The 20,215-nt window shown below is 40.9% G+C and overlaps 3 non-coding genes across 3 annotated transcripts; all 3 read right to left on the reverse strand.

The window, feature by feature from the left end:
• Positions 1-4,926: 4,926 nt before the first annotated feature.
• Positions 4,927-4,997, reverse strand: TRNAG-GCC (transfer RNA glycine (anticodon GCC)). Its single transcript has one exon. It is a non-coding gene; the product is annotated as a tRNA-Gly (tRNA).
• Positions 4,998-5,999: 1,002 nt separating this feature from the next.
• On the reverse strand, positions 6,000-6,070 carry TRNAG-GCC (transfer RNA glycine (anticodon GCC)). The gene has a single exon. It is a non-coding gene; the product is annotated as a tRNA-Gly (tRNA).
• Positions 6,071-6,774: 704 nt separating this feature from the next.
• Positions 6,775-6,845, reverse strand: TRNAG-GCC (transfer RNA glycine (anticodon GCC)). Its single transcript has one exon. It is a non-coding gene; the product is annotated as a tRNA-Gly (tRNA).
• Between the last annotated feature and the right edge of the window lie 13,370 nt (positions 6,846-20,215).

Below are 20,215 nucleotides of genomic sequence, written 5' to 3' on the forward strand. Positions count from 1 at the left end.
TTATGAGTTCTGGTTCTGCCTTAGACATTAAACCTGTCTTGGCAATTTTGAGCCAAACAATGCGAGACTGTGAGTTCTAGTTCTTTCTTAGGCACAAAAGTCCACTGGGTGACTTTGGGCCGATAGCCAGTAAATGGTAAATTCTAGTCCCATCTTAGGCATTAAACCCCTATCTTGGCAATTTTGAGCCAATCACCAGGACAATGTGAATTTTAGTCCTGTCTTAGACACAAAAACCTGCTGGGTGATTTTGAGTCAACCACTGGGAGACTGTGAGTTCTAGTCCCGTCTTTGATACAAAAGCCTGCTGGGTGGTTTTGAGCCAGGAGACTGTGAGTTCTAGTCTCCCCTGAAAAGATCTATCCATTGCTTCTTGTCCTGCCTTGGGTGCTTTGGAGAAAAAGTCAATCCTTTCTTCCCCGTGGCAGCTCTTTAAATATTGTTAAACTACTATCATGTCTCAACCTCAGCCATGCCTTCTTCAGGCTAAACATATCCCCTTCCCTTCGCTCAGTGGTTCTCAACCTGGGGATTGGGACCCATTTGGGGGTTGAATGACCATTTCACAGGGGTCGCTTAAGACCATGGAAAAAGACAAATTTCCCATGGTGTTAGGAACTAAAGATTCTATTCTGGTGCGTTGAAACATATTTTTACAATCCGACCAATCAGGCATTTACAGCAGGGGTGTCCCTCTGACCTTCCTGCTAATCAGCTTAAAGCTCTGTTGGGAGAATTGGCACTATACTTATGGTTTGGGGTCACCACAACATGGAGGAACTGTATTAAGGGGTTGAAGCATTAGTAAGGTTGAGAACCACTGCCTTAGCTCTTCATCTTATAATTTAGCCTCCAGACCCTTTATCATTTTTGGTGGCTTTTCTCTGCACTCTTTCTGGGGCTTCTGCATATCCCCCCCTTTTTACAAACAGATTTATACCCCCTCTTTGACTCGTCTCAGCATGGCCTCCACGGCAAGTCCCGCCCCCAAAAGTTCTTAACACATCCTTCTGCATCCCAAACTCTGCATAGGGACCCTTGACTAATTCTTTTGAGAATCTCCTTAAAATTAATTGCCGCTTTTCAAAGTGGAATATGACCAGACAACAAACCATCAAGTGCATATTCATTAAATGACTCATCTGCTCTAATAGGCGGCCCTGTTCTTAGTCTTTCTCGCTCTCGCTCTCGTCTCTGCATGAAAGCTTTGATGACATATGATTTATGCTTTAGCAACTGTGGTCAAAAGAAAAAAAAAGAATGTTAGAGACGGGAAGGGAATAGGCTGATGTTACAATGTCCTGGAAGTCCCAAAAGTGTTTTTTCAAGAGGCAACTGGACTTTCTGGCTTTTCTTTGAAGACATTTTTGCTTCTCATCCAGAGCTGGTATTCAGCTGGTTCACAGTGGTTTGGGAGAACTGGTAGCAGCGACCTTGGGTGCATCCACCCAAATGCCATGCTGTCCCATTTAATCATAATCATAATCATAATCATAATCATAATCATAATCATAATCATAATCATAATCATAATCATAATCATAATCATAATCATAATCATAATCATAATCATAATCATAATCATAATCATAATCATAATCATAATCATAATCATAATCATAATCATAATCATAATCATAATCATAATCATAATCATAATCATAATCATAATAATAATCATAATCATAATCATAATCAAAATCAAAATCAAAATCAAAATCAAAATCAAAATCAAAATCAAAATCAAAATCAAAATCAAAATCAAAATCAAAATCAAATCAAAATCAAATCAAAATCAAATCATAATCAAATCATAATCATAATCATAATCATAATCATAATCAAAATCAAAATCAAAATCAAAATCAAAATCAAAATCAAAATCAAAATCAAATCATAATCAAATCATAATCATAATCATAATCATAATCATAATCATAATCATAATCAAAATCAAAATCAAAATCAAATCATAATCAAATCATAATCATAATCATAATCATAATCATAATCATAATCATAATCAAATCATAATCATAATCATAATCATAATCATAATCATAATCATAATCATAATCATAATCACAATCACAATCACAATCACAATCACAATCACAATCACAATCACAATCACAAGCACAATTTATTAGATTTGTATGCCACCCCTCTCAAAGACTCGGGGTGATTCACAACATAAGAGCAATACAATATAAATGAAAATCTAATATTTTTTTAAAAAAAACTAATTTAAAATACATTATTGTAAAAAAAAAATATCTGCTACACAATCAAACACACTCAGTCCAAGTGAGATCAATTCAACTCAGTCCAATACAACACAGCAAACGAGATCACTATGCTGGATTTCGTATTTCGTCACCAGTCAGGCGCTTCCCAAGCACCTAGCACTGCGTGATGAAGTGGCAAATTATGTTTGCCGATCCCAGTAAAGCGGCCTTTTGTGATTGACAGATGGAGATTTTGTCAATTCCAATGGTTTTCAAATGTCCGCTGAGATCCTTTCGCACTTCGCCCAGTGTGCCAAGTACCAATGGGACCACTTTCACTGGCTTATGCCAGAGTCGTTGCAGTTCGATTTTTAGATTTGGATATGTATGTGTTGTTTGCTTTTTAAATATGATAGGGTTTTTATGTGCTTTTTAATATTAGATTTGTTTTCGCTAGAATATTGTTCTTATTGTTGTTGTGAGCCACCCTGAGTCTTCAGAGAGGGGCGGCACACAAATCTAATAAATTGAATTGAATTGAATTGAAGATCTTCGATAATAATAATAATTTATTAGATTTGTATGCTGTCCCTCTCAAAGAGGGGGCAGCTCCCAACATAACAGCAATACAATATAAATACAAATCTAATATTAAAAAAAATATTAAAAAACTAATTTAAAATACATTATTGTAAAAAAAAACCTTATCTGCTACACAATCATACACACTCAGTCCAACGGAACATAAACATAGTAAAGGTCAAGAGAACAAAAGGAGTGGGGGAGAGATTAATCCCCCCACGCCTGGCGGCAGAGGTAAGTCTTCAACATTTTGCGGAAGGTGAGGAGGGTAGGGGCAGTTTGAATCTCTTGGGGGAGTTGATTCCAGAGGGCTGGGGCCGCCACAGAGAAGGCTCTTCCCCTGGGTCCTGCCAGATGGCAATGTTTTGTTGACGGGACCTGGACAAGGCCGACTCTGTGGGACCTAATCGGCCATTGGGATTTTAACCAAGTTTTTGAGACTGGGCACTGTTGTGAGAGCTCCTTGTCCAGTTCGGGTCATGTCAGATTCTGAGGAGGATGAGCCAGGCCACTCTGGATATCCAGGACTAGGGAGGTGGCCAGCTGAAGCAGAGAGCGAGAGTGAGGGAGAAAGTGACCTGAGTGAGCCTGGGAAACCACTAGAGGGTGCTGATATGACAATGGGGGAGTGGTCCCAGTCAAAGGATGAGGAAGACATTAGAGTCTAAAGTCAGTGGATAGACCCTCGCTATAGAAGACAGAAACATAGAAACATAGAAACATAGAAGACTGACGGCAGAAAGAGACCTCATGGTCCATCAAGTCTGCCCTTATACTATTTTCTGTATTTTATCTTACAATGGATGTATGTTTATCCCAGGCATGTTTAAATTCAGTTACTGTGGATTTATCTACCACGTCTGCTGGAAGTTTGTTCCAAGGATCTACTACTCTTTTAGGAAAATAATATTTTCTCATGTTGCTTTTGATCTTTCCCCCAACTAACTTCAGATTGTGTCCCCTTGTTCTTGTGTTCACTTTCCTATTAAAAACACTTCCCTCCTGGACCTTATTTAACCCTTTAACATATTTAAATGTTTCGATCATGTCCCCCCTTTTCCTTCTGTCCTCCAGACTATACAGATTGAGTTCATGAAGTCTTTCCTGATACGTTTTATGCTTAAGACCTTCCACCATTCTTGTAGCCCGTCTTTGGACCCGTTCAATTTTGTCAATATCTTTTTGTAGGAGAGGTCTCCAGAACTGAACACAGTACTCCAAATGTGGTCTCACCAGCGCTCTATAAGATTGCTCAGAAGGCGAGAGGAGTTGCATAGTGAAAGGTACTAGTGTATTGACTTAGCCTCTTTGGAGTGTGATGTCACTTCCAGGCAGTATAAAGGCAAATGATTTTGGGAAATTGGGTGTGGAGTTTCAACGTCGTTCAATGGAAAAGATGTGAGACTGGGGGTGTGATTGAACAAGGCTTTAAAACCATGATTTCTGCCTCAATAAAACTCTGCTGGATGCTTGTTGCCAGGACAAAAAATGGTGAGAATAGCCGAAATCTTGTGAGCACAAGCAAGATTTTGGCTATTTTCACCTGTATTTTTGCTTGCATGCATTTCCATAAATTGGAAATTATAAAGACTCTTTCTCTCTCTCTCTCTCTCACTCACTCACTCACACACACACGCACACACACACTTCTTCCTTCCTTCCTTCCTTCCTCTCTCTCTTTCTCTCTCTCTCTTTCTCTCTCTCTTTCTTTCTCTCTCTCTCTTTCTTTCTTTCTCTCTTTCTTTCTCTCTCTCTTCCTTCCTTCCTTTCTTTCCCTCTTTCTTTCTTTCTTTCTCTCTCTCTTTCTTTCTTTCTTTCTCTCTTTCTCTCTCTCTCTCTCCTTCTTTCTCTCTCTCTCTCTCTTTCTTTCTTTCTCTTTACTCTTTCTTTCTTTCTTTCTCTCTCTCTCTCTTTCTTTCTTTCTTTCCCCCATGCAATGCACTCTGGAGAAAACTCCGTGGGGGGGAGGGAGAGGTTCTTAAGAGATGGGGAGGGGGAGGGAGAAAAGCCAACAGGTGCCTCCATTGCACCAAATTAAAACAATCCAGGCAACAATGATACAAATCACAACATATAGAAAAAAGAAAAAAAGGGGGGGGGCAGGAAAAGAATGTGTTGCATTGGCCGGGAATCGAACCCGGGCCTCCCGCGTGGCAGGCGAGAATTCTACCACTGAACCACCAATGCTCTGGAAAACAGCTGGATTTTCCTCTTTAAATCCTGTGCAGTTGTAACACTAGGGGCAAGTCCGCTGTTGTGCCACAAATTCACCAGCAAACTCTCCTTCCCTTCCTTCCCTCCCTCCCTTTATCTCTCACTTTTCTTCTTCCCTTTTCTTCTTCCCTTTCTTTATTGCCTCCCTCCCTCTTCCTCCCTCCCTCCCTTTTTACTTTATCTCTCTCTTTTCTTTTTCCTTTTCTTTTTCCTTTCTTTCTTGCCTTCCTCCCTCTTACTTCCTCCTTCTTCCACCATCAATCTATCCTTCCCTTTTGCTTTTCCCTTTCTCTATCTCCCTTTGTCTCTCTTTCCTTCTCTCCCTTTCTTCCTCCTCCTCCTTTTCTCCTATATTTTCTTTCTCTCCTCCATAACTCCCTCCCTCCCTTTCTCTCTCCTTTCTTTCTCTCTTTCTTTCTCTTTTTCTTTCTGCCCCCTCCCTCGCTCATTCCTTCCTTTCTTTCCCTTTCCTCCCCCCATCTCTTTCTTTCTCTTTACTCTTTCTTTCTTTTGCTCTTTCTTTCCCTTTCCTCCCCTTTCTTTCTTTCTTCTTCCTTTCTTTCTCTCCATTCCTTCCTTCTTTTCTTTCTCTGTCTTTCTTTCTTTCTTCCTTCCTTTCTTTCTCTCCATTGCTTCCTTCCTTCTTTTCTTTTTTCTCTGTCTTTCTTCCTTTCTTCCTTTCTTCCTTTCCATTCCTTCCTTCCTTCCTTCTTTTCTTTGTCTGTCTTTCTTTCTTTCTTCCTTTCTTTCTCTCCATTCCTTCCTTCCTTCTTTTCTTTCTCTGACTTTCTTTCTTTCTTTCCCCCATGCAATGTACTCTTGAGAAAACTGCTTGGGGGCAGGTTCTTAAGAGATGGGGAGGGAGAAAAGCCAACAGGTGCCTCCATTGCACCAAATTCAAACAATCCTGGCAACAATGAGACAAGTCACAACATATAGAAAAAGAAAAAAAGGGGGGGCGGGAAAAGTATGTGTTGCATTGGCCGGGAATCGAACCCGGGCCTCCCGCGTGGCAGGCGAGAATTCTACCACTGAACCACCAATGCTCTGCAAAACAGCTGGATTTTCCTCTTCAAATGTTGTGCTAAAAACTCTTGCGCCACGATTTCACCAGCAAACTCTCCCTCCCTCCCTTCCTTTTTTCCTTTCTCCTTCTTCCCTTTCTTTCTTCCCTTTCTTTCTTGCCTTCCTCCCTCTTTCTTCCTCCTTCTTCCACCATCCATCTATCCTCCCCTTTTCTTTTTCCCTTTTCTTTATCTCCTTCTCTCTCTCTTTCTTTCCTTCTCTCCCTTTCTTCCTCCTCCTCTTTTTATCCTATCTTTTCTTTCTCTCCTCCCTAGCTCCCTCCCTTCCTTCTTTTCTTTCTCTGTCTTTCTTTCTTTCTTTCTTTTTCTTTCTTTCTTTCTTTCTTTCTTTCTTTCTTTCTTTTTCCCTTTCTTTTTCTCTTTCTCTCCTTCCCTTTTTCCTTTCTTCTTTCTTCATTTCTTCTCTGTCACTCCCTTCTTTTTCTTTTCCTTCCTTCTCCTTGTCTACCTGCTCTCTTTCTTTCTTTCTTTCTTTCTTTCTTTCCCCCATGCAATGCACTCTTGAGATAACTCCTTGGGGGGAGGGAGGGGTTCTTAAGAGATGGGGAGGGGGAGGTAGAAAAGCCAAAAGGTGCCTCCATTGCACCAAATTAAAACAATCCTGGCAACAATGAGACAAGTCACAACATATAGAAAAAGAAAAAAAGGGCGGAAAAAGAATGTGTTGCATTGGCCGGGAATCGAACCCGGGCCTCCCGCGTGGCAGGCGAGAATTCTACCACTGAACCACCAATGCTCTGGAAAACAGCTGGATTTTCCTCTTCAAATCTTGTGCTAAAAACTGTTGCGCCATAATTTCACCATCAAACTGTCCTTTCATCCCTCCCTCCCTTACTTTTTTCCTTTCTCCTTCTTCCCTTTCTTTCTTCCCTTTGTTTCTTGCCTTCCTCCCTCTTTCTTCCTCCTACTTCCACCATCCATTTATCCTCCCCTTTTCCTTTTCCCCTTTCTTTATCTCCTTTTGTCTCTGTTTCTTTCCCTCTCTCCCTTTCTTCCTCCTCCTCCTTTTCTCCTATCTTTTCTTTCTCTCCTCCCTAACTCTCTCCCTCCCTTCCTCCCTTCCACTCTCTCTCTTCTTTCTCTTTCTTTCTCTTTTTTCTTTCTCCCCCTCCAGCCCTCTCTCTTCCTTTCTTTCCTCCCTCTTTCTTACTATCTTTCCTTCCTTCCTTCCCTCTTTCTCTCTCTCTCTCTTTCTTTCTTTCCTTCCCTTTCTTTCTTTCTTTCTTTCTTTCAATTCCATTCCTTCCTTCTTTTCTTTGTCTTTTCTTTCTTCTCTCTCTCTCTCCTTGCAGAAAGGAAAAGATCAAAAATCAAGGAGCTAGCAGGAAGTTAAAAGTATCTCCTTCTCTAGTCAGGCAAGGCTGGCGGTTGCTTTAGTGCAGTCATCTTCAAACTTGGCAACTTTAAGACTTGTGGACTTCAACTCCACAAGTCTTAAGGTGATGTTAAGAGACGGGGTTGCACAGTGGTTAGAGTGCAGCACTGCAGGCTACTTCAGCTAACTACTAGTTGTAGTTCAGCAGTTCAAATCTCATCACTGGCTCAAGGTTGACTCAGCCTTTCATCCTTCCAAAGTGGGTAACATGAGGACCTACAGTAGATTGTTGGGGGCAATATACTGATTCCTTAAACCACTTAGAGACGGCTGTAAAAGCACTATGAAGCGGTATATAAGCCTATTCTGTCGGGCTCTCTGGTAGAATCCTCCCAAAAATGCACAGGTACAAATTTCAGACACACACACGTTTGAAAATTCAAAACAAAGAGCACTCGTCTCCAAACAAACTGGTAATTTGTACAAGTCCCTTATCAGTTCTGAGATACTTAGCTTGCAGCTGTGAGGCAATTCACAGTCTTCTTCTTCCACAAAGTGAAACACACTTTGCTCTGGTTTAGTTTCAAAGCGGGGGAAAATCAGCACACAAAAAGTCAAAGTCAGTAAAGCAGTCACGAAACACAACGATCAGATAATCCTCCACAATGGCCAAACCCACAGGCTGCTATTTATAGCAGCCTCACTAATCACCACATCCCCACCCAACCACAGGTGGCCTCATTTTCTTTGATAATAATCTCTCAGTTGTTGTTGCCTATGCATCGCTCTCCACATGCGTGGCTGTATCATTAACTCTTGTTCTGAATCCAAGGAGGAGCTAGATAATTGATCTCCTTCTGAGCTGTCTGCCACACTCTCCTCCTCCCTGTCACTCATGTCTTCTTGGTCAGAGGAGCCTTCATCAACAGATTCCACCGGGGCCAAAACAGGCCTGCAGCATGGGGATGTCTCCCCCACATCCACAGTCCTTGGGGCAGGAGCTGGGCCAGAGCTAACCACAACATAAGCCTAAACAAACAAACAAGAAAAAAACCCTACCAGAATTCTCCAACCCGGGATGCTGGCTGGAGATTTCTGGGAGTTGAAGTCCACAAGTCTTAAAGTTGCCAAGTTTGAGGAATGCGAAGTTCTGCTCATCGGAGGGAGAAATAAATAAGATTTTTTCCCCTGTAAGTCATCAGAAACAAGTGCTGTTTTTTGCCGCCAGCTGGACCTCATCACATCCTGTTCCCGTTTACAAGCCATTGTGCTTGGCAGAGCCATGGAATGCCTGATGCCAAAAACAACTATTTGGGGAGTGAAACAAGGTCAGGTTTATCAACAGTCCAGGAATCAGCCAAAGGAGAGAAAACGTTCCACCCAAATTGGGTTCAAGAGCAGAGCAAGATCAAGTTAGCGATCAATTCTGGACCCCGATAATGGTCCCTAGAGAGTGAGATACGCCTTCTGGGAGTTCCTCCAGAAACATATAAGATAAAGCTATTATTCTTGATATGTAATCTCTTTTGGCGGTGATTCTGGTTCCTTCCTTAAACCAGCTCGATTTTGTGGCTTGCGTTCAGACGTAACAGTTTATCTTTGTACCAATAACTGGGGCTGGCATTCTGGAGGAACTAGGGCAGTGATGGTGAAGCTATGGCTCAGGTGCCACAGGTGGCACACGGAGCCATATAGAAACATAGAAACATAGAAGACTGACGGCAGAAAAAGACCTCATGGTCCATCTAGTCTGCCCTTATTTTCTGTATTTTATCTTAGGATGGATATATGTTTATCCCAGGCATGTTTAAATTCAGTTACTGTGGATTTACCAACTACATCTGCTGGAAGTTTGTTCCAAGGATCTACTACTCTTTCAGTAAAATAATATTTTCTCACGTTGCTTCTGATCTTTCCCCCTACTAACTTCAGATTGTGTCCCCTTGTTCTTGTGTTCACTTTCCTATTAAAAACACTTCCCTCCTGAACCTTATTTAACCCTCTAACATATTTAAATGTTTTGATCAAGTTCCCCCTTTTTCCTTCTGTCCTCCAGACTATACAGATTCAGTTCATGAAGTCTTTCCTGATACGTTTTATGCTTAAGACCTTCCACCATTCTTGTAGCCAGTGTTCCCTCTAAATTTTTTGGGGGGTGGGCGGAAAAGTATAGTGTCTGAGCGGCAGTCCCTTCGAGAGTGGGTGGCACAAAAATAATAAATAAACAAACAAACAAACAAACAAATAAAAAACCCACCCTGTTTTGTCTCAGAGAATTTCAAAATAAAATACTGTACTGTGTGTCTATAACAGTGAGCTCATAATAGGGCAACTCTATCAATATCAAAATGCCACTTAAATAGATGCTATTCTGATTTTCACAACGCATCTGCCCTATGCTTTACTGAAACCTGGCTAAACGAGGAAATTGATGATAACAGTATGCATTTACCGGGCTTTCAAATTTTTCGGGGTGATCGGAATGCAGAATTATCAGGGGGGAAAAAGGGAGGAGGCTTATGTATATATATCAACAACAGCTGGTCTCAAGACGTCACCATTATACAAAAATTCTGTGATGAAAACTTGGAGTCTTTAATTATTAATTGCAAACCCTTTTATTCTCCTCCTGAGATTCATTCCTTCTTAATTTCTACAATTTACATCCCTCCCCAAGCATCTGTACAAAAGGCACTAAAAACCCTAGCTGATCAGATTATGGAGGCTGAAGCCAAATACCCTGATTCACTGGCCATTATTTTGGGAGATTTTAACAAGGCAAACTTAAGAGATGAGCTACCAAAATACTTTCAACATGTAAATTGTCCCACCAGAGGCAATAATATCTTAGACCATTGTTACACAGCTGTAAAAAATGCATACAGGGCTTTACCAAGAGCAGCTGTGGGCCATTCTGATCATTGCATGATTCACCTTGTACCTGCTTACAAACAAAGATTTAAAGCCACAAAACCAATAATTAAATCAGTGAGGACTTGGACTGAGGAAGCAAAGTTAAAGCTACAGGCTTGCTTTGACTGCACAGACTGGAATATTTTTAAAGACACCTCTGCAGATCTAGATGAACTCACAGATATTGTAACATCATATGTCAGCTTCTGTGAAGACCTATGTGTACCAACCAGGAACTTGAAAATATACAGTAACAATAAACCTTGGTTCACAGCCAAACTCAAGCAGTTACGTCATTCCAAAGAGGAAGCCTACAGAAAAGGTGATAGAATGCTGTACAATCAGGCCAGAAATATATTAACAAGGGAGATCAGAGCAGCAAAAAGGAACTACTCTGAAAAGCTAAAGAATCAATTCTCAACAAATGAACCAGCAAACATGTGGAAAACTCTCAAAAACATCACCTGTTACAGCAAACCACCTTCCCAAGCTGAAGGAGATCAGCAATTGGCAGATGACCTGAATGTGTTCTACTGCAGGTTTGAAAAGAAACCTCAACCACTTATGTGCACAACCTCCATCCCAGACACACCAACAACAGCTAAATCTTCTACAACTGAACCCATCCCATTGTGTTTACAACCCCTAGTGATCACAGAAAAGGAAGTGAAAGATCTATTTCTCAGACAGAAGCCTGGAAAAGCACCAGGCCCAGACAAGATAACTCCTTCTTGCTTAAAAGTCTGTGCTGACCAATTGGCCCCCATCTTCACCCAAATCTTCAACAAATCACTAGAGTTGTGCTATGTTCCTTCTTGCTTCAAACGCTCGACTATCATCCCAGTGCCAAAGAAGCCCTCCATCAAGGAACTGAATGACTACAGACCAGTTGCTCTAACATCTGTAGTTATGAAAACCTTTGAAAGGCTAGTGATGTTCCATTTGAAAGCCATCACGGATCCCCTGTTAGACCCCCTGCAATTTGTATACCGAGCAAATAGATCAACAGATGATGCTGTTAATATGGCTCTACACTACATCCTTCAACATCTTGAATCTCCAATGACCTATGCCAGGGTCCTCTTTGTGGACTTCAGTTCAGCATTCAATACCATCATACTGGACATTCTCTTAACCAAACTAAATCAGCTAGCGGTACCTGAACACACTTGTAAGTGGATCACAAGCTTCCTAACAGACAGGAAGCAGCAGGTGAAGCTAGGAAAAATCACATCAGATATATGTACAATTAGCACAGGTGCCCCCCAAGGCTGTGTACTCTCACCACTTCTCTTCTCTCTATACACTAATGACTGCATCTCATACGATCCATCTGTTAAACTACTGAAGTTTGCAGATGATACAACAGTGATCGGACTCATTCGAGACAATGATGAATCCGCATACAGACGGGAAGTTGAACAACTATCCTTGTGGTGTGACCAGAACAATCTAGAACTGAACACACTCAAAACCGTAGAAATGGTGGTAGACTTTAAGAGAAACCCTTCCACCCTTCCACCTCTCACAATACTAGACAACACAGTATCAACAGTAGAGACCTTCAAATTTCTAGGTTCTATCATATCTCAAGACCTAAAATGGTCACCTAACATCAAAAACATCATCAAAAAAGCACAACAAAGAATGTTCTTTCTGCGCCAGCTCAGGAAGCTCAAACTGCCCAAGGAGCTGCGGATTCAGTTCTACAGAGGAATCATTGAGTCTGTCATCTGCACCTCTATAACTGTCTGGTTTGGTGCTGCAACCCAACAGGACCAACACAGACTTCAGACGATAATCAGAATTGCAGAAAAAACAATTGCTGCCAATCTGCCTTCCATTGAGGACCTGTATACTGCACGAGTCAAAAAGAGGGCAGGTAAAATATTTACTGACCCCTCACATCCTGGACACAAATTGTTTCAACTCCTACCCTCAAAACGTCGCTACAGAGCACTGCACACCAAGACAACTAGACACAAGAACAGTTTTTTCCCGAACGCCATCACTCTACTAAACAAATAATTCCCTCAACACTGTCAGACTTTCTACTAAATCTGCACTTATATTCTACTAGTTTTTCTCATCATTCCTATCACCCATTTCCTCCCATGTTGACTGTATGACTGTAACTTGTTGTGTATATCCTAAGATTTTTATTAATATTGCTTCTTCGTTGCTTATTTGACCCCTATGACAATCATTAAGTGTTGTACCACATGATTCTTGACAAATGTATATTTTATTTTATGTACGTTGAGAGCATATGCACCAAGACAAATTCCTTGTGTGTCCAATCACACTTGGCCAATAAAATTCTATTCTATTCTAAATAGTTGAGCTAGTTTCAAACTAGATTTTGATTTTCTTTCTCTCTTCCTTACTCCCATTCTTTTTCTTTCTCTTTTCCTTCTTCTCTTTTTTCTATCTGTTTCTCTCTCTTCCTCTCTTCCTCTCTCTCTCCTTCCCTCTCACTCTTTCCCTCTCAGCTTCTGGGCAGGTTTGGAAAACTCTGAGTTGATGATGATTTTTAAGTGAGCGATTGCTCACTGCTCAGCTTAGAGGGAACTATGCTTGTAGCCCGTCTTTGGACCCGTTCAATTTTGTCAATATCTTTTTGTAGGCGAGGTCTCCAGAACTGAACACAGTATTCCAAATTTGGTCTCACCAGCACTCTATATAGCGGGATCATAATCTCCCTCTTCCTGCTTGTTATACCTCTAGCTATCAGAAATCACTACCCCTAAATCCTCCTCTTCTGAAGTTTTTGTTAACACAGAACTGCCAATACAATACTCAGATTGAGGATTCCTTTTCCCCAAGTGCATTACTTTACATTTGGAAACATTAAACTGCAGTTTCCATTGCTTTGACCATTTATCTAGTAAAGCTAAATCAATTACCATATTACAGATTACCTCCAGGAATATCAACCCTATTGCACACTTTAGAGTCATCGGCAAATAAGCAAACCTTCCCTACCAAACCTTCCCCTATGTCACTCACAAACATATTAAAAAGAATAGGACCCAGAACAGACCCTTGTGGCACACCGCTTGTAACCTGTCTCTGCTCAGAATGCTCGCCATTAACAACAACCCTCTGATATCTATGCTTCAGCCAGCTGCAAATCCATTGAACTATCCAGGGATTAAGTCCAATCTTCACTAATTTATCTATCAGCTCTTTATGTGGAACCATATCAAAGGCTTTGCTGAAGTCCAGATAGGCAATATCCATGGTACCACCTTCATCCAACACCTTTGTGACATAGTCAAATCTGCTGGCATGTGAACCGTTGCCCTAGCTCAGCTCCAATGTGCATGTGTGTGCTGGCCATCTGATTTTTGGCTTGCACAAGAGGATTTGGGAGGGCGTTTTGGGCTTCCCGAGAGACTCTGGGAGGGTGGGGGGCATTATTACCCTCCCTAGCTCTAGAGAAGCCTTTGGAGCCTGGGGAGGGTAAAACACAAGCCTACTGGGCCTACCAGAAGTTGGGAAACAGGCTGTTTCCGGCCTCCAGAGAATCTCCGGGGGGCGGGGGAAGCTGCTTTCACCCTTCCCAGGCATTGAATTATGGGTTTGGGCGCTCGTGCATGGGCTGTAGTCCAAGCCCATGTTTTTCGGCACCTGAGGAAAATATGGTTCACCATCACTGGACTATGGAGACTGCTCGCCAACCTGCCTGTTTGGCCATTTAGAGTCTTGGTCTTGCCGACGCCTCGCTGAGAGGTCTGAGGCCTGTATAACTCCACTGCCACTGTAGGCGCCACCATCTTGAATGATGTCATCGCCGCCTCATAGCTGAGAAGTGAATCAGGAACAAATGGAGACTTAAGGCATCTTATAGAATTCTTTATTGGCCAAGTGTGATTGGACACACAAGGAATTTGCCTTTGGTGCACATGTTCTCAGTGTACATAAAAGAAAAAGATACATTTGTCAAGAATTATGAGGTACTACACTTTATCTAACTATCTATCTATCTATCTATCTATCTATCTATCTATCTATCTATCTATCTATCTATCTGTTCTGTCTGGATCACAACACCATCTATCCATCCATCCATCCATCCATCCATCCATCCATCCATCCATCCATCCATCCATCCATCCATCCATCTATCTATCTATCTATCTATCTATCTATCTATCTATTTATTTAATTTGTATGCCACCTCTCTCCATAGACTCGGGGCGGCTCACAACAGTAATAGAAAAAGAACAATGTAGAATACAAATCTAATAATTAAAACTAAAAACCCATAATTTAAAAAACATGCACACAATGCACACAATGATTGTCACAGGGGGTCAAATAAGCAAACTTCTGAAAACCCACCTTTGTCACTAGGCTTGGGGAAACTGATATACCCCTAGCTGTTCCATTTCATGTATGGTTTGTCTGAACTGTATGATTGGTTTTTTTAGAAGGGTTTTTAAATTGTTTTTAATATTGGATTTGTATTTTATGTATTATTTGTTGTGAGCCGCTCTGAGTCCTCGGAGAGTGGCGGCATACAAATCTAATCTATTATTATTATTATTATTATTATTATTATTATTATTATTATTATTATTATTATTATTATTTGTTCTGTCTGGGTTCCCCCAGACCTCAACACCAACTGGAAAAAACAGCCAGACACTCTGGTAAAAGCCAAAAGTATTTTATAACTGGAAAAATTAAGCACAGAGGAAAACCTGTTCTTCCCAACAGACAGGATATAATACGGTACAGCAGGGTCCTGATGTCCAGACAATACAGCAAGCTTCTTGCTGGCACCCCCCCCCCCAAGGTTTCAATAGTCAAAGGCACAAACCAGGATTCCAAGACGCCAAAGTTCACAGTCAGGTCCCACGACTCTCAAAGATAAAACTCCACAAGCAGGAAGGGTGGGTCTGCCTTTTAGCCTTTCCCAAGAGCACCACACCCAAACCCAGCTGTTGCCACTTTAATGCTGAAAGTATTTAGCCAATTGATTCCGTCTCTGAGTAGCTCTTCGTTGTCGCAGATCAATTATGGCTTGTGCACTTTCCTCTAAGGAATCCAGGCTGCTTGCTGGGAGAGCTCCCCCTGGTGGGACTCTGGCTGTCCTCCCTCTTCTTCAGCCTGGGATTCCTCCTCCTCATCTGTCTGCACCTCCTGTTCCTCAGCCTCTCCCTCTGAGCTGGAAACCGACAGAAGGTCAGCCGTTCCCGGAGGGGCCTCAGACGGAACCACAACAATTATTATTTATTTATTTATTTATTTATTTTATTTTATTTTTAAAACAATAAAGATTTTTTTTAAAAAATGTCCTAAAATTGCATTTTTAAAAAAACTCTGAGGGCAGATTTCCCTTTATCAATGGTGGGTTGCTTCCAGTTTAGGCTGGTTCTAAGAACTGGTAGTGTTTTGTTCTTGGGTTTTAATGGCATTCCACTGAGATAAGAAAGGGAATGCAGCACAGAAGAGAAAAATCAGCTCACCAATTTTGTAATAGTCATGCAGTATCTGGCAAAGAGTTTTTAAAGCAAGGCAGAAATCAGGTTTTGGGGGGGCATTTTCGAGGACCCCAACTCTAACACAGCATCAATGGAAACAATGGAAACTGCAGTTTAATGTTTCCAAATGTAAAATAATGCACTTGGGGAAAAGGAATCCTAAATCTGAGTATTGCATTGGCAGTTCTGTGTTAGCAAAAACTTCAGAAGAGAAGGATTTAGGGGTAGTGATTTCTGACAGTCTCAAAATGGGTGAGCAGTGTGGTCGGGCAGTAGGAAAGGCAAGTAGGATGCTTGGCTGCATAGCTAGAGGTATAACAAGCAGGAAGAGGGAGATTGTGATCCCCTTATATAGAGCGCTGGTGAGACCACATTTGGAGTACTGTGTTCAGTTCTGGAGACCTCACCTACAAAAAGATATGGACAAAATTGAACGGGTCCAAAGACGGGCTACAAGAATGGTGGAAGGTCTGAAGTATAAAACGTATCAGGAAAGACTTAATGAACTCAATCTGTATAGTCTGGAAGACAGAAGGAAAAGGGGGGACATGATCGAAACATTTAAATATGTTAAAGGGTTAAATAGGGTTCAGGAGGGAAGTGTTTTTAACAGGAAAGTGAACACAAGAACAAGGGGACACAATCTGAAGTTAGTTGGGGGAAAGATCAAAGGCAACATGAGAAAGTATTATTTTACTGAAAGAGTAGTAGATCCTTGGAACAAACTTCCAGCAGACGTGGTTGGTAAATCCACAGTAACCGAATTTAAACATGCCTGGGATAAACATATATCCATTGTAAGATAAAATACAGGAAATAGTAAAAGGGCAGACTAGATGGACCATGGGGTCTTTTTCTGCCGTCAGTCTTCTATGTTTCTATGTTTTCTATCCATGAAGCAATGTTGAAACCCCACCCTGAATTTCGCAAAATCCTTTGCTTTTATACTTGCTGGAAGTGGCATCAAACTCCCAAGAGGTAAAGCTGCAAGCTTATTTCCTTTTACCATGTAAGTTCTGTGGTCTTCTCAGTAACCTCCTGTATCTAGCATCTAAGAATGGGTCATCCAGTCTAATGTCTTCTTCATCCTCTGACTGAGACCACTCCCCATTGGTATCTCATCCCGCTCTGGTGGTTCCTCAGGTTCATCCAGGTCACTTTCTCCCCCACTCTTACATTCTGCATCAGCTGGCAACCCCCCTGGCCCAGGGTATCCAGAGGGGCCTGGTTCATCCTCATCAGAATCTGACATTACCAGAGGTGGACAAGGACCGCTCACAACAGGTATCGCCAGTTGCGGGATGTTCTGGCCCCCAACCCGGATGCTTCTATACATATGCAGAAGTGTTGCACATGCAAGTCCGCACACGAACCAGTAGTAAAAGGTTTTAGAACCCACTACTGGTCTTTACAGGTATATAAATTGTTCTGTCAGGCTCTCTGGTAGAATCCTCCCAAAAATTCACAGATACAAATTTCAGACACACACATGTTTGAAAATTCAAAACAATGTTCTTTATAATGAAAATTCACTTAAACTACCCCCTCTTTTGGTATAGCAAAGAGCACTCATCTCCAAACAAACTGGTAATTTGTACAAGTCCCTTATCAGTTCTGTGATACTTAGCTTGCAGCTGTGTGGCAATTCACAGTCCTTCTTCTTTCACAAAGTGAAACACACTTTGCTCTGGTTTAGTTTCAAAGCAGGAAAAATCAGCACACAAAAGGTCAAAGTCAGCAAAGTAGGCACGAAACACAACGATCAGATAATCCTCCACAATGGCCAAACCCACAGGCTGCTATTTATAGCAGCCTCACTAATTACCACAGCCCCATCCAACCACAGGTGGCCTCATTTTCTTTGATAATAATCTCTTAGTTCTTGTTGCCTATGCATTGCTCTCCGCATGCGTGGCTGTATCATTAACTCTTCTTCTGAATCCAAGGAGGAGCCTGATAATTGATCTCCTTCTGAGCTGTCTGCCACACTCTCCTCCTCCCTGTCACTCATGTCTTCTTGGTCAGAGGAGCCTTCATCAGCAGATTCCACCTGGGGCAAAACAGGCCTGCAGCATGTGGATGTCTCCCCCACATCCACAGTCTTTGGGGCAGGAGCTGGGCCAGAGCTAACCACAACATAAATAAGTTTAGATGTGTATGTGTATCTCAATACAGATGTGGATATATGTTGGGTGTTCCAACATATACACAGTCCAACATATTATATACTTAGTATATACACAGTCCCCCCCCAAAAAAAGACAGAATGAATGCAGAATCAATTAACATAAAACGGTGACAAGAAGTTGACCTTTTAATGTTTCCAAGATCTGATTTTTATTCTTAACATATCTCAGGCTTTTAATCCAAATAGAAATAGCAATACTTGCTGGGGTGGGAGGAATGCTATTTAAAATGATGAGTTCCTGTAAGATGTGAAAGTAAACATGACTTTTTTTTAAAAAATGTCCCTCTTAGAAGTTGATTTTTTATTAAATGTGGACATATCTGGGCTGGGAGTCAAAAGCAGCATTCCATTCCAGGACTAAAAATTGGCAGGATGGAAAAAGTATCTGATTCTTTTGGCATTTGGAGATTGTGGTTTTGTTTTGTTTCTTGATGGGTTGGCTTGAGTTTGTTATGATCAACTAACCTAGCATGAGAACCTGTATACTGCACGAGTCAAAAAGACAGCCGTGAAAATATTTCCTGACCCCTCGCATCCTGGACATAAATTGTTTCAATTCCTACCCTCAAAATGACTGATATAGAGCAGTGTATCCCAACCTTGGCAACTTGAAGATATTTGAACTTCAACTCCCAGAATTCCCCAGCCAGCATTCGCTGGCTGGGGGATTCTGGGAGTTGAAGTCCAAATACAGTATCTCCAAGTTGCCAAGGTTGGGAAACACTGCTATAGAGCACTGCCCAGGACAAGACAACTAGACACAAGAACACATTGTTCCCTGAATGCCATCACTCTGCTAAACAAATAATCCCCTCACCACTGTCAAACTATTTACTAAGTCTGCACTCCCTCACCACTGTCAAACTAGTCAATGCTGCATTACTATTACTATTAGTCTTCTCATAGAAACATAGAAACATAGAAGATTGACGGCAGAAAAAGACCTCATGATCCATCTAGTCTGCCCTTATACTATTTCCTGTATTTTATCTTACAATGGATATATGTTTATCCCAGGCATGTTTAAATTCAGTTACTGTGGATTTACCAACCACGTCTGCTGGAAGTTTGTTCCAAGGATCTACTACTCTTTCAGTGAAATAATATTTTCTCACGTTGCTTTTGATCTTTCCCCCAACTAACTTCAGATTGTGTCCCCTTTTTCTCATTGTTCCTATCACCCATCTCTCCAGTTTATGAATGTAGGACTATATCTTGTTGCTTGTATCCTTACGATTTTTATTAATATTAATTGTTTCCGGATTGCTTATTTGTACCCTGTGACAATCATTAAGTGTTGTACCTGATGATTCTTGACAAATGTATCTTTTCTTTTATGTACACTGAGAGCATCTGCACCAAAGACAAATTCCTTGTGTGTCCAATCACACTTGGCCAATAAAGAATTCTATTCTATTCTATTCTATTCTATTCTATTCTATTCTATTCTATTCCTACTCTACTCTACTCTACTCTATTATTCTATTCTATTCTATTCTATGATCGGTGTATTTATTTAATGATATGAATAATATTAAAATATTAAAATTTTAACTTAAAAATATTACCTTTTATAATGTTGTAAACAACAAACCTAAAGACTCAAGATCCATCTTGAGTTAATTTAAAATTAATTTTAACTTAACTTAATTAATTAAGTTAATTAATTAATTTCTTCAGAAGTGGTCAGAACCTGCTGAAACCCACCTCTGATTTTGATGTCTCAAATCAGATTTAGAGTCTTGGGATTCTTTTTTAACAAACTTGTGCACATATCAATTCCGAGCTTAAATATTCTGTTTACTTTCAACCCAGTTTATTAGATCACACTATAATTATAATAATTTGTCAAGAATAAACAATATTCTAGGTGATATTCCATGTAAGATAAAAGGAGGTTGTGGATATGTAAAACAGTGATAATGCCGAGTCACAATGACTCACGCTGCAACCTGATTGGGCTAGAGCATTATAAGAAGGAAAGCACCTTTGCAGTGGGTGTGGTTTTGTTGGGTTTTTTGGATAGCTGGTTGATGGTTTAGCTTGTGGTCTGATTGAAGTCTTGAGCTGCGTACTGGTGGTAAGAGAGTTAAACCAGAGTTAGTAAAGAAGAAAGAATTTTTCTGAATACACTGAAGAGTAAAATTACTTAAACCTATTCCTGCTGAACTGTCTTCATTATTTATCTGCATGGGTTC

The sequence above is a fragment of the Erythrolamprus reginae genome, chromosome 2 (genome assembly GCF_031021105.1).
Source record: "Erythrolamprus reginae isolate rEryReg1 chromosome 2, rEryReg1.hap1, whole genome shotgun sequence".
NCBI lineage: Eukaryota > Metazoa > Chordata > Lepidosauria > Squamata > Dipsadidae > Erythrolamprus > Erythrolamprus reginae.